This window comes from Schistocerca nitens, chromosome 4, assembly GCF_023898315.1.
Source record: "Schistocerca nitens isolate TAMUIC-IGC-003100 chromosome 4, iqSchNite1.1, whole genome shotgun sequence".
Classification (NCBI taxonomy): Eukaryota; Metazoa; Arthropoda; class Insecta; order Orthoptera; family Acrididae; genus Schistocerca; species Schistocerca nitens.
The window spans coordinates 121,199,222-121,222,440 of NC_064617.1; positions in this window are offsets into that span (position 1 = coordinate 121,199,222).

Genomic DNA, 23,219 nt, shown 5'->3' on the forward strand with positions numbered 1-23,219 from the left:
AGGCGATGGGCGGAGGTTCGCCTGTTTAATGCATGGAGTTCCTAAACTATTCACAAAAATCACAAAACCCAGCACCCAGTTTCCCTCCCACTAATCACCAGTCCAGGTACTCTACTGGGCCACTATATCCACATTCAACTTTCCGTGGAATTCGATGCCCTATCCATCCTGTCTCGCCGGGATTTTAACCAACTCTCACTCACAGGCGATGAAATTCGTCCTGAGATATACCTCTCTTTTCAACTCTAATCACGACGCTCTGCCTCACACCATCATCCAATTTTTGCCTTGCTCTTCACCCACCTTGCTGCCTTCCAGTCGCTACCTGCGGTTCTACAGCTCCCGTTCTACAGGTCCCCCTAGTCATACTCATCAGCGCACTTTCATCATGGCAGTTTTTTCGAGTGTTTCCTCGCATCACCATTTCACCATGGCATCATTCACATTCAAGAGACCGAGCGAGGTGGCGCAATGACTCGCATTCGGGAGAACGCCGGTTCAAATCCGAGTCCGGCCACCCTGCTTCAGATTTTCGATGATTTTCCTAAACCGCTTCAGGCAAATTCCGGAATGTTTCCTTTGAAAGGAAAAGACAGATTTCATTCGCCCTTCTTCCCCAATCCGATGGAACAGCTGACCTTGCTGTTTCGTGCCGTCCCCAAGTCAACAGTTCAAGAGTGACTGTGTGTTAATTGTAATATAAAATCGTCAACCGATTTCATTTATGTTTATTTCACAAATCCTCGTTTTTGTCACTTGTTTTTTACCTATGTGTTTTTTACAAAATATCTCTTGTTGCCGCCTTTTTTATACTCGTATTTTAACCATTTTTAAATACTGTTTTTCTGTTTTTTGGCTGAAGAACGACTTTGTGTGCTGCCAGCCCGTACCCTATTTGGGGAACTGAAATAACAACAAAGTAAAAAAAAAATACACTATTCGGCATTCGGCGAATGTCTCTCTTGACGTGTGTTCGATCTCCGCTCGGCGTCTCAGCACACCGCCTTAGCGCACAAGTCTTCCTATATATTATTATGTTAAGATGTGTTTGTGACCAATACTTCTTTTTTTTTTTCTTTTAAACCTACCATTTCAGAGCCCAAGATTTAGTATAGGCCCAAACTACACTGGTCGAAGCAATTGGGGGATCAGTTGAGATATCTAGGATCTGAAGTATTGCCATCGACATAATGAACTAAAATGGCTAGACGTCTTTCTGTCGGTTCTACGAAGTGGAGACAACAACATTACGGTCACCGAGACAGTGGTAATAACGGGAAGTTGCTGCAAAGGGGGGATGGGGGAGGGGGGGGGGTTGGTGTTGACTTGTGTTTACCCTACCAAACGAAGTACACAAGCAGTTGGGTTCAGATAGTGTAGCGAGCAGGTAGTGCAACGCAAGAGCAACGTCACTTATCCGAAACTATGGCATGGAGAGCCATAGGACGGTTGGAAGCGGGACAGACACAGAGGGAGGTGGCTGCAGCTATTGGAGTGTCCGAAAGTGTAATTTCCAGGACCTGGACGCGTTTACAGACGACAGGGACTATTAAAAGAAGGCAAGACCAAGGTATTCCACGGTCAACATCAGCATGAGATGACCGTTGTCTCCTGTTAACATCCCGTCGAGACAAGAGGCTGTATGCAACTCAACTGCAACGCACCCTCGAGGCAGCAACAGGACGCGCAATATCAACTCAGACAGTCCGAAATCGCCTTCGGGAATGTGGTCTCTACGCACGTAAGCCTATGGTGCGTGTCTTATTAAAACCACGACACCATTTAGCCCACAGAAACTTGGCGGAGGAATAGTAGGATTGGAGTCGTAACGAATGGCACCGGGTGCGGTTCACAGATGAGTCAAGATTTTATGTTCAGCCGGACAATCGTCGTTTCCTCATCTGGAGAGAACGTGGAACTCGGAAAAATTCAGATTATGTGCAGGAAATATCACCATATCGTGGTGGTGGACGAATGGTGTGGGCAGGAGTCAGTATTGGCGGACGTATGGACCTCTATGACGTTCAGAATGGCGCTTTGATTGCCCAGAGATATAGAGACGAGATCCTTCGACCTTTTGTTGTGCCCTACGCTGGTGCCATGGGAGATCGGTTCATTCTGGTGGACGATAACGCTCGTTCCCACAGAGCTGCACTGGTAGACAACATGCTTGAAGCTGAGGGAATTGAACAAATGAAGAGACAAGTTTCTTCACCGGACTTTAACCCGATTGAACATGTCTGGGAAGCACTTGGAAGACGCATTGCACCCAGACCAGCATCTCCCACAACGCTTACAAGGCTGGATATTGTGCTCATGGAAGAATGGCCAAACATCCCTCAAGAGCAGATTGATAACCTCATACTGTCCATGTCACGCAAATGTGCAACTGTACTGGGCGTCCGACGTAATCACATACGATATTAGAGGGCAACGATAATGACTGCTTCAATATTATGGTAGCCCCATGGTGCCTCGCTCTACATTAACGCCATGTAAACCTCAAGTAAAGAGCTTGGGACAGCAAAATATCCTACTGTATCACACACAAATTGCAACTGTAACCGATATCTGAATAAAATACGTTACCATATGTTTATGATATCTCACCTGATCCCCTAATTGTTTTGAGCATTGTGTGATGGCTTCTACGTGAGAACGAAAATATTTACACTACTGGCCATTAAAATTGCTACACCAAGAAGAAATGCAGATGATAAACGGGTATTCATTGGACAAATATATTATACGAAACAGACATGTGATTACATTTTCACCCAATTTGGGTGCTTAGATCCCGAGGGCATGCAGCTTCACTGTATGGTTAAATGATGATGGCGTCCTCTTGGGTAAAACATTCCGGAGGTAAAATAGTCCCCCATTCGGATCTCCGGGCGGGGACTGCTCAAGAGGATGTCGTTACTAGGAGAAAGAAAACTGGCGTTCTACGGATCGGAGCGTGGAATGTCGGATCCCTTAATCAGGCAGGTAGGTTAGAAAATTTAAAAAGAGAAATGGATAGGTTAAAGTTAGATATAGTGGGAATTAGTAAAGTTCGGTGGCAGGAGGAACAAGACTTTTGGTCAGGTGAATACAGGATTATAAATACAAAATCAAATAGGAGTAATGCAGGAGTAGGTTTAATAATGAATAGGAAAATAGGAATGCGGGTAAGCTACTACAAACAGCATAGTGAACGCATTATTGTGGCCAAGGTAGATACGAAGCCCACGCCTACCACAGTAGTACAAGTTTATATGGCTACTAGCTCAGCAGATGACGAAGAAATTGAAGAAATGTATGATGAAATAAAAGAAATTATTCAGATAGTGAAGGGAGATGAAAATTTAATAGTCATGGGTGACTGGAATTCGTCAGTAGAAAAAGGGAGAGAGGGAAACATAGTAGGTGAATATGGATTGGGGATAAGAAACGAAAGAGGAAGCCGCCTGGTGGAATTTTGCACAGAGCACAACCTAATCATAGCTAACACTTGGTTCAAGAATCATGAAAGAAGGTTGTATACATGGAAGAAGCCTGGAGATACTGATAGGTTTCAGATAGATTATATAATGGTAAGACAGAGATTTAGGAACCAGGTTTTAAATTGTAAGACATTGCCAGGGGCAGACGTGGGCTCTGACCACAATCTCTTGGTTATGTACTGTATATTAAAACTGAAGAAACTGCAAAAAGGTGGGAATTTAAGGAGATGGGACCTGGATAAACTGACTAAACCAGTGGTTGTTCAGAGTTTCAGGGAGAACATAAGGGAACAATTGGCAAGAATGGGGGAAAGAAATACAGTAGAAGAAGAATGCGTAGCTTTGAGGGAAGAAGTGGTGAAGGCAGCAGAGGATCAAGTAGGCGCTCCTGTCTGTGATCCAGCGTCAAGGGTAACCGCAGCCATGGTCTCCGAGCTGATAGTCCATGCTGTTGCAAACGTCGTCGAACTGTTCGTGCAGATGGTTGTTGTCTTGCAAACGTTCCCATCTGTTGACTCAGGGACCGAGACGTGGCTGTACGATCCGTTACAGCCATGCGGATAAGATGCCTGTCATCTCGACTGCTAGTGATACGAGGCAGTTGGGATTCAGCACGGCGTTCCGTATTACCCTCCTGAACCCACCGATTCCATGTTCTGCTAACAGTCATTGGACCTCGACCAACGCGAGCAGCAATGTCGCCATACGATGAACCGCAATCGCGATAGGCTACAATCCGACCTTTATCAAAGTCGGAAACGTGATGGTACGCATTTCTCCTCCTTACACGAGGCATCACAACAACGTTTCACCCGGCAACGCAGGCCAACTGCTGTTTGTGTATGAGAAATCGGTTGGAAACTTTCGTCATGTCAGCACGTTGTAGGTGTCGCCACCGGCGCCAACCTTGTGTGCTCTGAAAAGCTGATCATTTGCATATCACAGCATTTTCCTGTCGGTTAAATTTCGCGTCTGTAGCACGTCATCTTCGTGTTGTAGCAGTTTTAATGGCCAGTACTGTAGCTCGATGTACTGTACCTGCCGTCCGCTGGAACACAAAAGAAGTTGCGCGGGGATACACGGTCAGTGCGGAATAGATTACCGGAGGCATCAGGTGAGTCATCTACTAGGCGTTAAAACACACACACACACACACACACACAGAGAGAGAGAGAGAGAGAGAGAGAGAGAGAGAGAGAAGTATAAACTACATCTGACGCAGACAGATGGGGAGAGAGAGAGAGAGAGAGAGAGAGAGAGAGAGAGAGAGAGAGAGAGTGTGTCTGTCGACGTCTTACAAGTTTATAAGAGCGCTGGGTACGGCCTTGATGGGGATTTCCATTGCCTGCAGACAGCCGGCGCTCTTGCGCGTGTGAGGTGGTCCAGCTGGTCTCTCCAGTACGTTCTATCGTCGCCCGCGAATCTGCATTACGTGCTTTGTACCGTGAGCAGAGTGGCCCTGGCAGAACGGGCGAAGCTGCTGTCTCTCCCACCCCCTCCACCTGCCACCATATGAGCCGTAAAATATCTCTCCGCTATGTTTCCTACGCGGATTTAGCAAATTTTATAAATTTGTGTGTAGTTTTAGTAAAAGCGAAGCACAGAAAAAACAAGTGTCCGTTGAGATTTGATTAAACTATCTGGATGAAGTGTTTAGCGACATGGATTAGCTGGGATACTTGATGACATTCCATGCTTTAGAGTATTCTACAATTTCATTCGCGTTAGAACAACGACAAAACACCTGGTACATGTGACTTAGGGCTTATAAAGACACCAGATACTTGGGAGATGCTAATACGTTCAGTTCTGAGAATTACGATGTTCACATATATAATATTACAAACAGTAAAGATATACATCTTAGTATCACATACAGATGTTTATGTGGCTGTCTGACATTTGTAGTACAGATTTTTCTCAGTCTCTTATCTACTATTGATCAGGATTTTTTTTATATTACTGTATTCTACTGATGACAATTATTTGTTGCTTTATTCTTTAAATGTAGTTCGTTAGGTTAAAGTAACACATACATATACGCACATGTCCAGCGATCACAGGCCCTGCAGACCACGCGCTGCTTCCACAAACTGCCTCCATTCCTTTTTCTTTTGTGCTCCGTTCCTCCATATGCCTCCGTGGGTGCCAGGTCTTTAACCAGGTCGTCCATCCAGCGCCGCCACTGTCGTCTTATGGGGCGTCTGGTGTTTGGATTCCTCCTAAGTGCTTTCTTTGCTTGTCTGTATTCTAGCTACACCGTCTGCCCATTGAATTCTTCTTTTCTTCAGCTTCTGTAAGTTTGTTGGTTGTTGCATTAAGAGTTAGATTTGCTCATTCCTCTTCCTTCTCTATTCTCCTTTATCTTGCATTGGTCATTACTCTTTTTTCAAATATCAGTAACTTTTCCTTTCCGCGTTTAGTCATGCTCCGCCTATATGACCACTGGGCATATAACTGTGACATATATTCTCATCTTAATATTCGCTGATATTAATTTTGGGCTCAGCATGTCCCTGAAGATATGTTTGTGTTTCACTCCTACTGGTATTCTTTCCTTGATGTTCATTGTTATGCTGCTGTTGCTGATAAACCAAGATCCCAAGTATTTGAACAGGTGAAATCTTTTGAACCTCATGTCATTTGCCTCAAGAAATTCTTGTTGCTCTTGTCTTCTTCCTAGTCGCATGAACTCCGTGTTCTCTTGATACAAATTTACTCCAACCTTGTGTGCGTAGTTTACCATTTTCTGGTACTTTTTTTTTAAGTCATGGATTGATTCACTTAGCAATACTACATCGTCTGCATATGCGAGACAATTGAAATTACCGTACATCTGCACTCCAGCCCACTCCTGTTACCTACATTCACTTATTACTTTCTCTAAGGTGACACTGAACGTAACGCATGAGAGGGCATCCAATTGTCTCAAACCTGCCTCAGTCTCGAACCTTTCTGACGGGACCCGTCGGAAACGCACTGCTGCCCTTGGTCCACCCAAACAAGTCTGCACCATTCTCACTAGCTTCTCCACGATTCTGAAGTCACGGAGTGCATTGTATAAGCTATTCCTGAGGATGCTGTCGTATGCACGTTGAAAATATAGGTATTTTTAACACTTTCCCAGTGTTTTTGAAACATTTTTATAGGGTGAAAATTTGATCTATGGTCGTTCGGTTTGGTCGAAAGCCAGCTTGGAATTCCTATTTGTTGTTCTCTATGAATGGTAGTAATTTTCTGAGGATACTGATAGACAGTACCTTGAAGGTTACATTGAGGAAGCTGATAGCTCTTTAGTTGTCACATTCCATTTTGTTTCCATTCTTGTATATCGGGCATATTATGGCCAGTTTCCATTCTTCTGGCAATGTCTCATTCTTCCATATAAACTGCATCAGTTTATATATATCTCAGTGTAAGCTCTCATCTCTCTTTCATTAGTTCTCCTGGTATTCTATCCTGCCTTGTTATTTCCAAAGTTTTTGATTGCAGTCTTCACATCTTCTTCAGTCACTTCCCATTCTTCTTCATCTTTCCTTTCCTCTGTGGCGTCTGCAGGTAGCATCTCGTTTGGATCTGGACGATTCAAAAGTTCTGAGAAGTACTCTCTCTATATTTCTACAATTCAGTTTTCCGTTCTTACCTCTAATGAAACAGGTTGGACTGTGAAATCCAAGTGTCCGATTTCTGATACACTGGATTAGTGTTGCATTCCAGTATGTCCGAACTGCGTGCGGTAAATGTGGAAACGTGAACTATGGCGACGTTACTGTCAAATGCGTCCAAAGAGGAACAAAGTGGTGTTATTGTTTACATGGCTGCCGAAGAAAAAACACAGGCAGGCGTCTATTCGAGAATGAAGAATGTGTATGAGGCAACGTGTCAGTCGAGAACCACTGTTGTGGACTGTTGCTAAAAGGGGTGTTGCTGCTTCGTGATAACACACGTCCCCGTATCGCAAATGTCGTAACGCAAAAGTCACGTCAACTCAAGTGGGAGAGACCCCAGTACCCGCCCTATAGTCCCGATCTCTCCCCGTGCGATTATCACGCTTTCGGTCCCTTAAAAAAAGGCCCTGACGGCTCAACAACTGTCGGACGAGGCTCTACAGCAGGTTGTTACGGACTACTTCGCGCAGCAGGACACGGTGTTTTGCCAAATGGGTATCTTCAACCTGATGTGTCAATGGGAAGATTGCCTCAAAGCTCACGGCGATTTTTCATGACTGGCATACTGACTCTCTACTGTACTGCCTTCGAACAGGAACTTTTTGATCGCTCCTCATAATTGGCCCATTATCACCAGTGGAATTTCAGTAACAGCGTGAACTATAAAGGTTATAAAAATTACGTTTGTAAAACCACTATGCTTTTTTATTTCTACATATTGCATTCGGATAACGCAAATAACAAGTACAGAGGGGTCCAAAAAATGTATCCACTGTTTACAAGTCCATAACTGACAAACTAATTGACGGAGTTGTCTCGTCTTTGGTGGTGTAATAGTTTCTAGTTCCGGCATTCGCCACACAAGCGTTGTATTGCGTTGTTTTGCTTTGTCAAATGACAGTCGCCGGATAGTCAGTGTTTTGTTCTTAGTTGCACCTAGTTACTCGAGTAAACATGGCTGGCGCAAGGCTTACATTCGATGAAAGGAAGTCAGTTTTAAGTGGTATTTTAAGTACGAAAACGTTAATGAGGTTCAACGGCAACGGCGAAATGAGTATCAGACAGAGCCACCGACACGTTTAACAGTTCGTCGCATTAGAGACAAATTTGAAGCCGAAGGCTGTGTTAAAGATGTACACAAACAACGATCTGGACGACCTGTAACAGTAACAAGTCCAGCTAACTCCCATCGTGTGTTACAACAATTCACTCGCTCACCACACAATTCTGTGGGACAGTGTGCCCGTGAAACTGGAGTGAGTCGCTCAAGTGTTCTGCGAATTTTGAAGGCAGCAAAATGGAAGTGCTACATCCCACGATTGCTACACGCAATGAACGAGTACGACCCAGATCGTAGAATGGAGTACTGCGAGTGGTTTACTAACATAGTGCGCAACGATGAAGAGTTTGCAGAGATGATTGTGTGGTCTGATGAGGCACAGTTCAAACTCAATGGTACACTAAATCGTCAAAATTGCATCTACTGGGCCGCCGAAAATCCGAACGTCCATGTAGGCAAAGCCGTGAATTTTCCAGGAGTAAATGTGTGGTGTCGGTTGTCTTACCGGGGCTTGATTGGGCCATTCTTCTTTGACGGCACAGTTACCGATGAGGTGTATCTTCAGAAGCTTCAGACATCCAGTTTACCTGCCATCCGAGACTTGTATGGAGACGAAAGAGTTTACTTTCAACATGATGGTGCCCCAGCCCACTACAAAAATCGTGTTAGGGCGTATCTCGACGAAAATCTGCGAGGAAGATGGATAGGCCGTAGCGATGGAGTATCCACCACGTTCTCCGGACCTAACTCCTGTGGACTTTTACCTGTGGGGAACACTAAGGGACGTCTTTTATCGACAAAAGCCACGCACATTGGATGAACTTCGAGAATCCGTCGTACATGCATGTGCAAATATCCAGTAGTTCGTGCTGCAGTTAGGTGGCATCGTTTGTGTGTGGATGTTAATGTGACCATTTCTAACACCTACAGTGATATCTTTAAGTTGGACTTTAAGCTACACTTTCACCAAAAATGAGACAACTCCGTAAATTAGTTTGCAAATTATGGACTTTTGAAGATTGGATACATTTCTTTGGACCCCTCTGTGTTTAATAAGGGTATCAAAAATAAGGAAAGCTAATACACCGTGCTAAGTTTCAGCGCATGACTATATTATGGAGTGACACACGAGTGATTGACGTGGCGCACGCCGTATTCTCACGATTTACTCTGTACCACTCTAGCGTTACGACTCCATTATGTCAGCTGCTTTTAAAACGTTTTCACTTTTCACAGATACAGACGTCAGTGCCACTTTAGCAGCTCAAAAATTAGTAAACAAGACTTTTTTTACAATACGACTACAGTTACCAGAAAATTAAAGATACAGAAGCGCGGTAAAGTTTCCCCTATCATCTTTAAATGCTCGAAACGTAATATGTAAAGAAACGTTAGATAACAATTTGTTCCACGAAAAGCAATTGACAACGCTGCACTTAGATCACAAATAATCAAACAATCATCACCTTTTATTTAAAACTTCGATTAGATAGGCAACCCCTAAGTTACTGCCTGCCGCTGTGGCCAAGCGGTTCTAGGCGCTTCAGTCCGGAACCGCGCTGCTGCTGCGGTCGCAGGTTCGAATCCTGCCTCGGGCATGGATGTGTGTGACGTCCTTTGGTTAGTTTGGTTTAAGTAGTTCTAAGTATAGTGGACCGGTCATCTCAGATGCTAAGTCCCATAGTCCTTAGAGCCATTTGAACCTAACTTACTGCAGTCTTGTCTCTTGGCCGACAATGCTGATTTGCAAAATAACGAATATTTTGAAGTAGGATGATATCCTCTTTGAATATACACCGAGGAGCTAAAGAAACCGGTACATCTATCTTATATCGAGTACGGCCACTGCGAGCACGCAAAAGTACCGCAACACGACGTGGCATGGACTCGCCTAATGTCTGAAATAGTGCTGCAGGGAAGTGACACCATGAATCCTGCAGGGCTGTCCATTACGAGGGACTGGAGATCTCTTCTCAACTGCACGTTGCAAGGCATCCCAGATATGCTCAGTAATGTTCAGTCTGTGGAGTTTGGTGGCCAGCGGAACGGTTTAAAGTCAGAGGAGTGTTCCTGGGGCCACTCTGTAGCAATTCTGGAGGTGTAGGGTGTCGCATTGTCCTGCTGGAATTGCCCAAGTTGGTCGGAATGCACAGTGAATGGATGCAGGTGATCAGACAGGAAGCTTATGTACGTGTCACCTGTAAGAATCGTATGTAGACGTATCAGGGGTCGCATATTACTCCAACTGCACACGCCCCACACGAATGCGTAGCCTTCACCAGCTTAGACATTCCCCTGCTAACATGCAGTGTCCATAGATTCGTGAGGTTCTCTCCATACCTATACTCGTCCATCCGCTCGAGACATTTGAAACGAGACTCGTCTGACCAGGCAACATGTTTCGAGTCATCAACAGTCCAATGTCGGTGTTGAAGGGCCAATGCGAGGTGTAAAGCTTTGTGTCGCGCAGTCATCAAGGGCACACGAGTATGCTTTCGGCTCCGAAAACCCATATCGATGATGTTTCGTTGAATGGTTCATATGCTAACACTTGTTGATGCCCCAGCATTTAAATTTGCAGCAATTTGCGGAAGAGTTGCACTTCTGTCACGTTGAATGATTCTCTTCAGTCGCCGTTGGTCCCCTTCTTGGAGGTTCTTTTTCCGGCCGCAGAGATGTCGGAGATTTGATGTTTTACCTGATTCCTGGTATTCATGGTACACCCCTGAAATTGTCGTACGGGAAAATACACACTTCATCGCTACCTCGGAGATGCTGTGTCCCATCGCTCGTGCGCCGACTATAACACCACGTTCAAACTCACTCAAATCTTGATAACCTGCCATTGTAGCAGCAGTAACCGATCTAACAACTACACCAGACACTTGTTGTTTTGTATCAACTCTTAACATATCCCTGTATTTGAGTACTAATGCCTATACCAATTTCTTTGGCGCTTCAGTATATTTGTTTATGTAATCGAAATGCAATCTATTTCCGTAATACCTGTTAGAAAAGTGGGACGATTTTTATTTCAAAAGTTATTAAATTTGTAAATTTTCGGAGTTAGATTTTTTTTAGCGAGCATTAAATTCAGACTCATTATTTCACTGCAAATTTATCTATATTTCACAGTCAAAGTCAAAACTATCACATTTACAAGATGTGTTACTATAACCATTACAGGGGTTGTAGAGAGGCCTTAGTAGATAAAGTGCTGATAAGGAACGCATCTTCGGAAATGTACCGTTCGGGTCTCGAATAAGTTTTGAGATCGGATCACTTTCAGATCTCTCACTTCACGGTACCCACACAACTGAGAAGAGGGCAAGACAGTGGTTGATTTATTGGAATGTTTGTCGCTATCACTCCATTAGCAAATGTGATTCCAACATGATGGCGCTCCCGCACATTTTACACGTGGTTTCCGCAAACGTCTCAACCAGACTTAAGGTGAAAGTTGTGTGGTTTCAGGTGGACCAACTACTCGGCAACCGAAGTCGCCCACTCAACTTTTTTCTTGTTTGGCCATATGAAGTGTCTTGCGTGTGAGATTTCTATACAGACCTCCTTTCATGGGCCCAGGCAGCAGATGAAATTATTCCGCTCACACCAGGATTTGTGGACAATGTCTATAGCAGCATGCATCGCAGATACATGTTGAGCAACGAACAACAGGGTCGGTACGAGGAGCATATCCTGTAAAGCACACAGGTCGCAGTCCATTGTTTCGGCTTTGCGCCTACAGCGAACCCGGAGATTTGAAAGTGATCCGACCTTCAAACTTATCTTGCATGCCAACGGCACATTTCTGGGCATAAGTTCCTTAAGAAACCTTTATGTGCTAACTACATTCTAGCGAGCCTGTAACAGGAATTATAAACATCTTGTTTATATCAGTTTCTTAGATCACAAAGATTTATCAATCTGTGTACAGGATGGCAGCCAGTCAAGGAATATTTTAGAAAATTGGTTTGAAAAAAAAAATTATTCCAAAGGCCCAGTCAGAGCTTTACAAGTTTTACTTTTGAATACATTACGGGAACAGCAGTGATCAATGTCTTATAAATAATTACTATTAAAAACAGTCTTGATCACGATTTATTTAACAAGGTGACCGGTTTCGACCACTACTGTGGTCATCTTCAGACCACTGAGTAGGAACCTCTTTCTGTTGAGTAGTGATTCTCCAGCAGAAAGAGGTTCCTACTCAATGGTCTGAAGATGACCACAGTAGTGGTCGAAACCGGTCACCTTGTTAAATAAATCGTGATCAAGACTGTTTTTAATAGTAATTATTTACAAGTTTTCTCCCAGAGCAACTTCGGCTGTGCCCACGTGACACAAAATGCTTGCGTCTCAGAGCCGAGGAAGTTGTGTCCAGTTAAAGCTGCTGACAAGAGACGCCTTGAGCCCTCTGCTGAAACTGCTGGCGAATTCACGCCATCTGTTTTAGTGGTTCATGCAACATGGAGCTTGACACCATAGACGCAATACAGTATCTGATTTCTTGGAGGAGCACTCTGGGGACCACATTCTGGCTCTGAATTATCCAGAGGCCACTGGCATAGGAGTCTAGGCCGCCATATTCTCTGGATCCCAACACTTGCGACTCCTTTTCTTGGGGCTATATTAAAGATAAAGTGTAGAGCAATGACCCCAAAACCATTACTGAGCTGAAAAGAGCCACTGAGGAGGTCATCGACACCATCAATATTCCGTCACTTCAGCGAGTCATGCAGAATTTTGCTATTCGTCTGCGCCACCTTATCACCAATTATGGGAGGCACATCGAACATGTCATAACCTAAATCCGAATATAGTGAGGTTTAGATGTTGAATAAAGTGTATGCACGCGGTAGTTTGTAACCTATTTACTTTTTTTTTGTATATTCAATAATTATCAACCTGTATATCGACTACTGCACTTCCTCGACGCCGCCTTTGGATATTTACCAAATTTTTGTGACTGTTCTGTTGGCGAATTTTGGCTGTGAACTGGTTTCCACACAGGGTGCAAGCTATGCAAGTCATAATCTTTCTCCCATTCCTCGTCTTGTGCTTTGAGTTTCCTCGTGAACTGCCTTATTTGTGACCACAATAAATTCTGGGCTAGTTTGATGTTACGAGAAAACGGTTCAGACAAAGGTTGTTTGGTTCCAAAAGCACCAGTTGCTTACGCTGCCAAAATCAAACAGTCAGCTAAAGCTATGGTCTCTGTTTTGTATGGATTCATACTGTGCAGTACTCATAGCATACCTGAAAAGCGGCAGAAGCATTACTGCTATCTGAAAATCATTTTTCGATCGTCTGAAACGTCAGCCGTATGAAAGGTGGACTGTTTCATCAGGACAATGCAGCCTTCCTCACTCCAGTATCAAAGCGGGAAAATTGGTTTCTCACGAATTATATTCTCCACATTAGCACAATTTTCCTTCTTCCTGTTTCCAAAGTTAGAAATTTAACTTAACTAGGAAGGTCCTTGCATGAAATGACAAATTTATTGTTGCTGTTAATGAATATTTGTAATTTGATTAACTTATTTTTCTTAGAAATGGTTCAAATAGCTCTGAGCACTGTGAGACTTAACTTCTGAGGTCATCAGGCGCCTATAACTTAGAACTAATTAAACCCAACTAACCTAAAGACATCACACATATCCATGCCCGAGGCAGGAGTCGAACCTGCGACCGTAGCGGTCGCTCGGTTCCAGACCGTAGCGCCTAGAACCACACGGCTACTCCGGCCGGCTTTTCTTAGAAAATGAAAAAGTTGTAAATTCGCTGGACTGTATCTCTAGCAATGAGTAGAAACACTGAGGGTTTTTTTTTTCTAGGTGATGTTTACTTACGTTAGACACACTTGTTAAGCGATCATCGTTTGTATTGACGTAGCCTAGGGAGTATTCAAATGATCCTGGTAAATTAGAGTCCCGTTTGTAAAGTACTAAAGTGCTGCGTAGCATTTAGCGCGGAAGAACGAAGTACTGAATTCATTTTTTCAGTACTTCATGTCCACAGAAGGAAGGACGAAGTTAGTTGGATTTTTATATACGGATGAAGGGTACGCATATATTGCCCCTCCAGCGGTGAGTTAGTCATTGAACCGGAGACTTTGTGCCCTGCCGTAAGGAGAGGAACTGGTTTAATTGAATAGCTTTTACGGCTCTCAAAGGGGCCTTTCATCTCCTCGCGCGAGACCTAAATTGGGAGCCTGCCGCACCACACCAAAGCGCTGGCGCAAAAGTACTCCAGAATAGTGACGTCACTACAGCTTCCTCCAATTAGCGCTGCGCTGCCCGCACGCACTGCCACTTGCTTCCCTCTTTCTCCCCCTTTTTCTCTGTCTATGTCTCTCCCTCACTCCCCCCCCCTCTCTCTCTCTCTCACACGCACACACGCACTGTCCCCCCCCTCCCTTCACTCTCTCTTTCTTTCTTTCTCTTTATTTTTCGTTGTCTGTCATCAACATTTTTACAGAGCTTTCCTCCTGAGGAATCGTCCCTTAGTCTCCCCCAAGCCACCCCCCTCCCCCCACTGTTGAGTGTTCACTGACTCGGCCTCTTCGTACCCCACAACCTGGAATATCCTGCCTGTAATGAATGTACATGAGCAAGTGGTTCTCCACAAAGACTAACGTATTCCTAACCCATGAACAGACAAATGGAGAACAAATCGCTTGGTACTTATCTCTAAATGGTGGAGAACTTTACAGCTTCTTGCTTGCAAACGTATTCAATAATCTCAAGAACCAACATAGCCGAAAACTTTCAGTCTGGTGCATGCCGAGGTCCAGTTCTGTAAGCACTGTAAGAAGTTGTAAAATACATTTTTGATGATACAGCTGGGTTCTCTAATTTGGCAACTGGTAGCGGTGGAATGTTACTTTCGGCGTCAACACCGTACTGATCACCATCAGAGAAATTTAAAGTCGATCCGACTATACGACGTGTGCTCAAAATATTCCGGAACTTTGTTCATTAAATTTTCCTACGCTTATCTTTTACTTATTGTGCAAGGCCTCCTTGGAAATACTGTCCTCCACAGTTGATACCCGGCTCCCAATGCCGTTTCCATCCCAGAAGCAGTCTGAGTACGCCTCTTGCTGGATGGCGCGAAGCGCGGTCTGCGAATTTTCTTTCATCTCGGCTATATTGCAAATCTTTCAACACCCCCAGGGTAGCCGAGAGCGCTAACGCGCTGCTTCCTGGACTCGGGTAGGTGCGCGGCCCCAGATCGAATCCGCCCGGCGGATTCATGACGAGGGCCGATGTGCCGGCCAGCCTGGTTGTGCTTTTTAGGCGGTTTTCCACATCGCGCTAGGTGAATACCGGGCTGGTACCCCCTGTACCGCCTCAGTTACACGGCTCGCAGACATCTGAACACTTTCACACTATTACATGGATTACACTCGACCCAGACAGTTGGGGTACACTAATTCCACCCCGGGGGGGAACAGGGTGGCGGCAGGAAGGGCAAATTTACGTAATGCGGAACAAGGCTCAAGCGATAGATAGAAATTGCAAATTTTTCGACGGGGTTTTCAACTTTGGAACTAAAAAAAAGTCCACAGGGGCCAGGTCTCGAGAGTGTGGGGGATGAGGCAACACAGTGATTTCATTTTTGTGCAATAGACACACACCAACAGGGATGAGTGCACTCATGCGTTATCGTGATGCAAAAGCCATGAATTGTCTCGCCACATTGTAGGCCACATTCTTCTCACACTTTCTCGCAGGCAAACAACACGTCCCGATAGCGCCATCGATTAACAGTTTGCCCCTGTGGCACGAACACATGATGAACTAATCCTTCAAAGTCAAAGAAAACTATCAGCATGGCTTTGACATTTGACCTGACCTGACTTGCAGAACCTTTCCAGACTCACTGTGAAGACTGAATCTTGGTCTCAACATCATAACCGTAGACCCACCAGTTATAATTCTCTTATGGAACACCTCGTTCTCATTTGCATGATCCAAAAGCTCTTCACACACGGTGAGGTGGTCTTTCTGGTCATGACTTATGAGCAGTGGGACTAACTTGGTGGCAACACGATGCATTCCAAGATGCTGCCCCAGTATGTCATGACATGTATTTCATGTTTCATTCTTCCGCAATCTATCGGACAGCGAGTCTTCGATTGACACGCACGATTTCATTGACGCTCCTGGCGTGAGCGTCCTGAACGAGGATCATCCTTAACTTCCGTCTGGTGAACTATTCGTAATACGGCTTAAGCGCCTATCACCGTAGGCTTCCTGCATCGTTTGGTGTGTCTCTGTAAAGGTTTCCTTGAGTTTCACGCAAAATTTAATGCAGACGCGTTGATCCTCTATCTATGCCATCTCGAAACCCACAAACTGCGCGAGACAACGTTCTACCCAATACTGCACTGAACAATAACTAAGGGACATACCACAATGAAACTTCCGGTAGTCACACAAACACAGGCGTGTGCAGGGATGCCAACCACATTACTGGTCCAACACAGCAATGGCGCGAAATAACGAATGTTGCGGAATTTTTTGAACAGACTTAGTATTCTTCCTTTCCTTCTCGTTGCGAGAATTTACTTCTCAGTTGCTAACTCGCTTTTTTAACTGTATTCAGGACGACGTCGTTATACTAGCACACAAGCAGTTGACATGTATACAATGTTGTTGTCATTGTTGTTGTTGTTGTTGTTGTCATGTTCTTCAGCTGTTCGGCTGGTAGACGATATCGGCGCTGGGGATGACATACAGCATGAATGGACGCAGGTGATCCTCAATAACATTGTCTTATAGCTCACGTGCCCTGATGCCTTCAGTTACTACCACGGGCCCCGTGGAAGCCGAAGTTAATGTCCTCCATAGCAAAATACTGCCCTGCACCTGTGGAATGGTTCATGTATAGACCAGTCGCTTGCCTAGATAACGAGAGGCGCGGAGTGGCCGCGCGGTTCGAGGTGCCATATCACAGATTGCGCGGCCCCTGCCGCCAGAGGTTTGAGTTGTCCCTCGGGCATGTATGTGTGTGGTGTTTTTAGCATAAGTTAGTTTAAGTGTAAGTCTAGGAACCCATGACCTCAGCAGTTTTTTTTTTGTTTTTTTTTTTTTTTATGACGGCGTATCTGAATACGATCCTCGTCCTGGTGTAGTTAGAAACGTCATCCATACGGCCAGACGACTTTTATGCAATGACCGACGGTACAATGTCTTTATTTATCTGCCCATTACAATAGTAATCAAGGGGACCACACTGTGGTTTAGGTCGCCAAAAATCTATTTTCGGTTTTCATCATATTTCGATAGATTAAGGTTTTATTTAAGTACTCCGAAAAGGATTTTGTTGAAAAAAATTTTTTTCGAGCATTTGAAGAGCATTTTCCTACCACGTGTGTTTATGTGCCACGCCCACTCTCTGTGACCCACTTTTCTGCATATATTTTAGATCTTTGTATCCCCTACATTGCACGTTAGGGATTTTTTATTTTATTTTATTTTTTACTCCGAGTGTGTTGGCTATCCTTGGAATGCTACGGTCGGTATTCTTTTGTTTCCGCTGTTAGTAAACAACACGCTTTCAAACACGCGGTTAGTTTTGTTCAAGTGTGATTACGAGTAGTTGTTATACTTACCTTTGCAGTGCTTGTTTACGTGCGTTTTGTTGTGTTTATTGAAGATGATGACACATAAAGGCATTTTCAAGAAACGACAATTTAGAGGAAACAAGTTTAGAAAGCTTTCTGTACAGGAGGTTATGTCGCCTGGCAACGATGTTTCTAATTGTAATTCTTCAACAAGTGCATCATCAAAGAAGCTCTCACCATTTCAAGAGAGTTGCAACGAATTTACTGTAAGTGACTAGGGGTGCAGTAACATTATTATAAATTTGAGAATATTATCAGATGTAATTTCTAAATTTGTACAATGTAGACAGTGTGGTGAGTCACAGAGTGTGATAATTTGTGAGTACCAGTGGGAGAAAAGGCCTAGCAATTGCTTTGCTTTTACTTTGCACCAAATGCTGACCTGTGATTTCATTTATGAGTTCTTCAAAACCAGATGCAAGTGGCCCTTATGAAATCAATACTAGTTTATGCCTTGCGATCCACTGTCAAGGGAATGGCTGCAGGGAGAACATTTTGTTCAGTGATGAACTTGCATCAACGACCAAATAAATTTGAAAAACTGGCTGCAATATTAGAGAAAGCTGTATGTGAGGTCAGTGAGGAAAGCATGAAACTGGCTGCTAGAGAAGCAGTGGAAGAAAATGATGGATATTCAAATATTGAAGTTGCACCTGATGGAAGGTGTTAGAAATGAGGACATACTTCTCTGAATGTAGTAGTGACTGCCACGAGTGTAGACACTGGTAATGTGATAGATGTGGAGATAATGTCAAACTATTGCAAATGTTGTAAAGTCAATGAACATGAAGAACACAACAAGTGGTGGTATGGCAGTTCAGTTCATGGAGTACAACAAATATTTCATCGCTCTGTAGAACCAAGAGGTGTAAGGTACACCAAATATTTGGGCAATGGTGGCAGTAAGGCATACAACAATGTGATGAACTCTAAGCCATATGGAGATGCCATTATTAGCAAAATAGAATATGTAGGCGATGTTCAAAAACGTTTCAGAACAAATCTGAGAAAAGTGAATGTTGATAAGAGCAGAAAAAAATTGGAAAATGGAAAATAGTTGACTGGACAGGGTCGGTTAGCTAAAACTGAAACAGAAAACTTGCACGTATACTATGGACAGGAAATTAGGAGAAATATAGAAATTTTGGAGAAAATGAAGAGAGATGTTTGGGCCATATTCTTACATAAGTCCTCTACTGACGATGGATTGTGTCCATCAGGAGAAAATTCGTGGTGCAAACACAGTAGGGCTCAGGCAAGTGGAGAATCTTATTCTCACCAGCATTCTCTTCCAGCTGCTGTTATTACAGCAACTAAACCTATTTTCAGAGACTTGGCTCATCCTGACCTTCTAAGGAAACGTCTGCATGGGCAGACACAGAACCCAAATGAATATTTCAACAGCATAATTTGGAACCGCCTTCCTAAAACTGTATTTGTAGGCATCATGGAACTAGGAGTCCATGATGTTGTTATTACGTTCAATTGTGGTAATATGGGAAAGTGTTGGGTACTGAAAAAGCTGGGAATTAATCCTGGTGAAAGTACGATCACTGGGCTGCAACACTGCGATAAAATGAAAATAGCCGATGCAGACAGGTCTGCATCTAATATGGCCAAGAAAGCAAGACAAACATCCAGGAAGGTGAAAAAGAAGCTGGAAGACCTGTTAGAGGCAAAAGAAGGGCCATTATATGCAGCAGGACAGTTTTAATTAACTATAAGTAACAAATTTCAAAAGTTTTTTCTTTAAAGTCAATTTCCCGCAAACTAAAATTTTCAGTACATATGCCCTATTATATCAGAAACTATGACAGATAAATGAATGAAATTTTCAGAGACTCTGCATAACATAAAAAGCCACCTCTGGTACTACGTTCATTAATATTCCCCCATTACGAAGTTCACAAAAAAATATTTTCTGCAGAAAAAACTTAATATTTTCTGTTAGTAAATTTAAAAAAGTATTTCATAAAAACTATAAAATGGATAAAGTAGATTTTAGTACAGTAGACTATTAGCATCATGTAACATACAGTAAAATATTAACGCCCTGCGTCAAATAGTTTTTTTTCAGAAATGGGGCAAATACTTGCCTAAATTAACTTGGGTTAGATAGGCAGGGTGTGGTGCCCTTAACGCTGTCGTTAGGTCAAGATAGAAAGACGTAGAGGTAGTCCGCTGAAGAACCCCATGTTGAACAATATGCGCTAAATGGTGTGCTGCGAAACACTTCTGTCTCTACTACCATCCTACTCTGTGATGGCGCGTAGATATGCACCAACTTGCAAAACAGACTCGCATTCTGTAGCTATTTATTGGCTTTAGCTGTTTGCGACGTGTGCAAATTTGTGCTTGAGCGGGACTCGAACACGGATTCCCCGCTTATCGCAAGTAATCACATTCACCACTCCGGCTGTCTGACTATGCCCCCAGAATGGAATCCAGACCACCATGTGTCACGTATTCACATCGCTACATATCCCTTTTATAACCTATAGCATTACTGTCTTTATTTTCAGTTTGCGTCTTAATTGTTGGCTTAACCGTATTTTATATGCATGCGAGTTCATTAAATCCGTAATTACATTTAGACATGCCTTCACAGCTAAACGCATTTCCTCTGTACTCTAGTTTCCATAACGCCTCACTATTGCCATACTGCAAAAGAAAATATATTTTTAATTAAGCGTATTAGAAAATTCAACACGTCATTTCCAAACCACATGTTGGACTAATACTGCCAAAAGCTTTTTTAAAGCTCACTTTACAAGCAATATCGGTACATTATTGGAAACTTATATTGCTACATTGTAGGCAGTATATAAAGATCTGCAACGAATACATATTGATTAGTGTCTGAAAAGGCTCAAATGGGTCTGAGCAGTATGAGACTTAACTTCTGAGGCCAGCAGTCCCCTAAACTTAGGACTACTTAAACCTAACTAACCTAAGGACATCACACACGTGCATGCCCGAGGCAGGATTCGATGATGATGATGATGATGATGATGATGATGATTAGTGTTTTAGGGCGCACAACAACGAACAGGATTCGAACCTGCGACCGTAGCAGTCGCGCGGCTCCAGACTGTAGCGCCTAGAACCTCTCGGCCACTCCGGCCGGCAGGGCCTGAAAAGCAACATTATTTCTTTTACATTCAGTCTTAAATATAACATCACGCTAGAACTTACTTTATAAAGCTAATTTGCTTCAGCATCTGTGAAACAAGTTACATAAAACTACAACAAAGTCGATGCTGCCTTCGTACCATCTGTTCCTCAAACCACAGAACTCGCAGCTGACGCTATGGCTACAAGAACCATGGACTGACCTTAATAAATGTCAGATAATACAAGAGGAAGGAATTTTATACTACTCGCACAAATTAGGAGCCCGTACAAAACTGGAAACTCTCCCGTAATTATACCTAAGTGTCATAATATATGAAATCGGTAAGTTCAGCCCTAGTGATCTGTTCATCTAGGACACTTCATTCTGCAGCTTTCTTTTATAATTTTTTTCTGCAGTACATCACTTTGTAACAGTTGACGCAGTAAAACTAAGGATGGGTTATAAACACAGCAGCCGGACGGAGTGGCCGAGCGGTTCTAGGCGCTACAGTCTGGAACCGCGTGACCGCTGCGGTCGCAGGTTCGAATCCTGCCTCGGGCATGGATATGTGTGATGTCCTTAGGTTAGTTAGGTTTAAGTAGTTCTAAGTTCTAGGGGACTGATGACCACATAAGTTAATTCCCATAGTGCTCAGATCCATTTGAACCATAAACAGAGCAGAGGACGAGTGGGGAATCGTTTTAGCGACACACGCCGCAAACGGGGATATCCACTGACACAAGTGACTTCGACAAAGGGCAGACATTATGTCACGGTGATCGGGAACGAGTATCTCGGAAACAGTGAAGCTGCTAGGCTGTTTGTGTGCTACACTCGTGAGCATCTGTGGAAGTGGTTGAAGGACGATGGAAGTGCGAAGAAGCGAAGAAGGTGTTGTACATCAATGACGGTTGTAATGACTGTGTTTATACGATATCTGTATGTTCACAATACAGCTTCTGTCAGACATGCTTGCATATATGACATGTCTGGATGAACAGTCAGTTTCACTGACGATTACGCCTGTGGTAAATATTATGAAACAGATATGCATTTTACGGTTATACATTGACGTCAACTGTTTGCCAGACATGAAAATTTGTGCCCGACCGGGACTCGAACCTAGATTTTCAACGTATTGCGAGCGGCTGTCTTAACCACTTCGGCTATGCGAGCACGCCTCCAGGATTGATCCAATTTTCCTTATGTCACCCAGTCACGAACTTTACGCTCGCACATTTCGTGATAAATGCGCAGGGAGACAAATAGCAAATCGTCGTTTTTGCCCATCGAGGCATGTGTATATCATTGAAGTTATAATGTCTGTGCTATATAGTGTCTGTCTCTGCACAATTGAGTGTACAGAGCTGTGATCGTCAATGACAATGTATGTCCCTTCAGACATGCACCAAAAACGCAGCATCATGCCTGCCACTGCGAAGGGGAAACAGCCTCTGGACTTCACTTGAGAAACATGTACTGTGGAAAACTTTCCAGTGTCGATATTGCAAACCAACAGACTAACTGGTTCAGGATCTCAATTACCTCGCAAGACCTAACAAAATAAGGAGTAATTTATTGGAAATAAGAGCCTTACCCAGACGGCCGAGTGAAAAATTACGAACGAAGACTCTCTCCCCCAGCTTAGCTTCAAACTCCGGACCCCCCTGGTTGTATCGGCGCACCTGCCTCTCACGAACAGCACTCACGATTCGGCATGCTGTCCTCCAACTCTTCTCAATCGAGCCAGTTGTCACCTTTTCAGGAAGTAAGTCATTAAAGACCGCAAGTTGGCTAAAGGTAAATTAAGACGTTGACTAAGTATTAAAGCAGCAAGGATAGTCTCAAGTGTCTCGTAATGGGCGGAACTAAACGCTCAGTTCAAGCAAGGGACGGAGCAGTCGTGCCGTTGTCATATTCGAGACTGAAATATAATAAGTGCAGCTTTTCAGTTTCTGTTAACTCTTTTGGCGAAGTACGGCTGTGGATTGGTATTGTGGTGGTGAGCGTTATCTCATTATCAAAACGGAATTTCTTAAACTACTGATAGAGGAAGGCAGATTTATTGTCACTACCAAAGACCTATGAAGGCCCAAATACAGCAAAAATGCCCGACAGGTGACGAACAGTGGCCTCAGGAGTGACACCGCTACTTGGTATCAACCAAACGAACTGGGAGGATGCATCGAGAGCAACCAAGATGCAGAGGCACCCATCACCAGTGCGTGACAAATGGCCGACATAGTCAATAAAAAGCT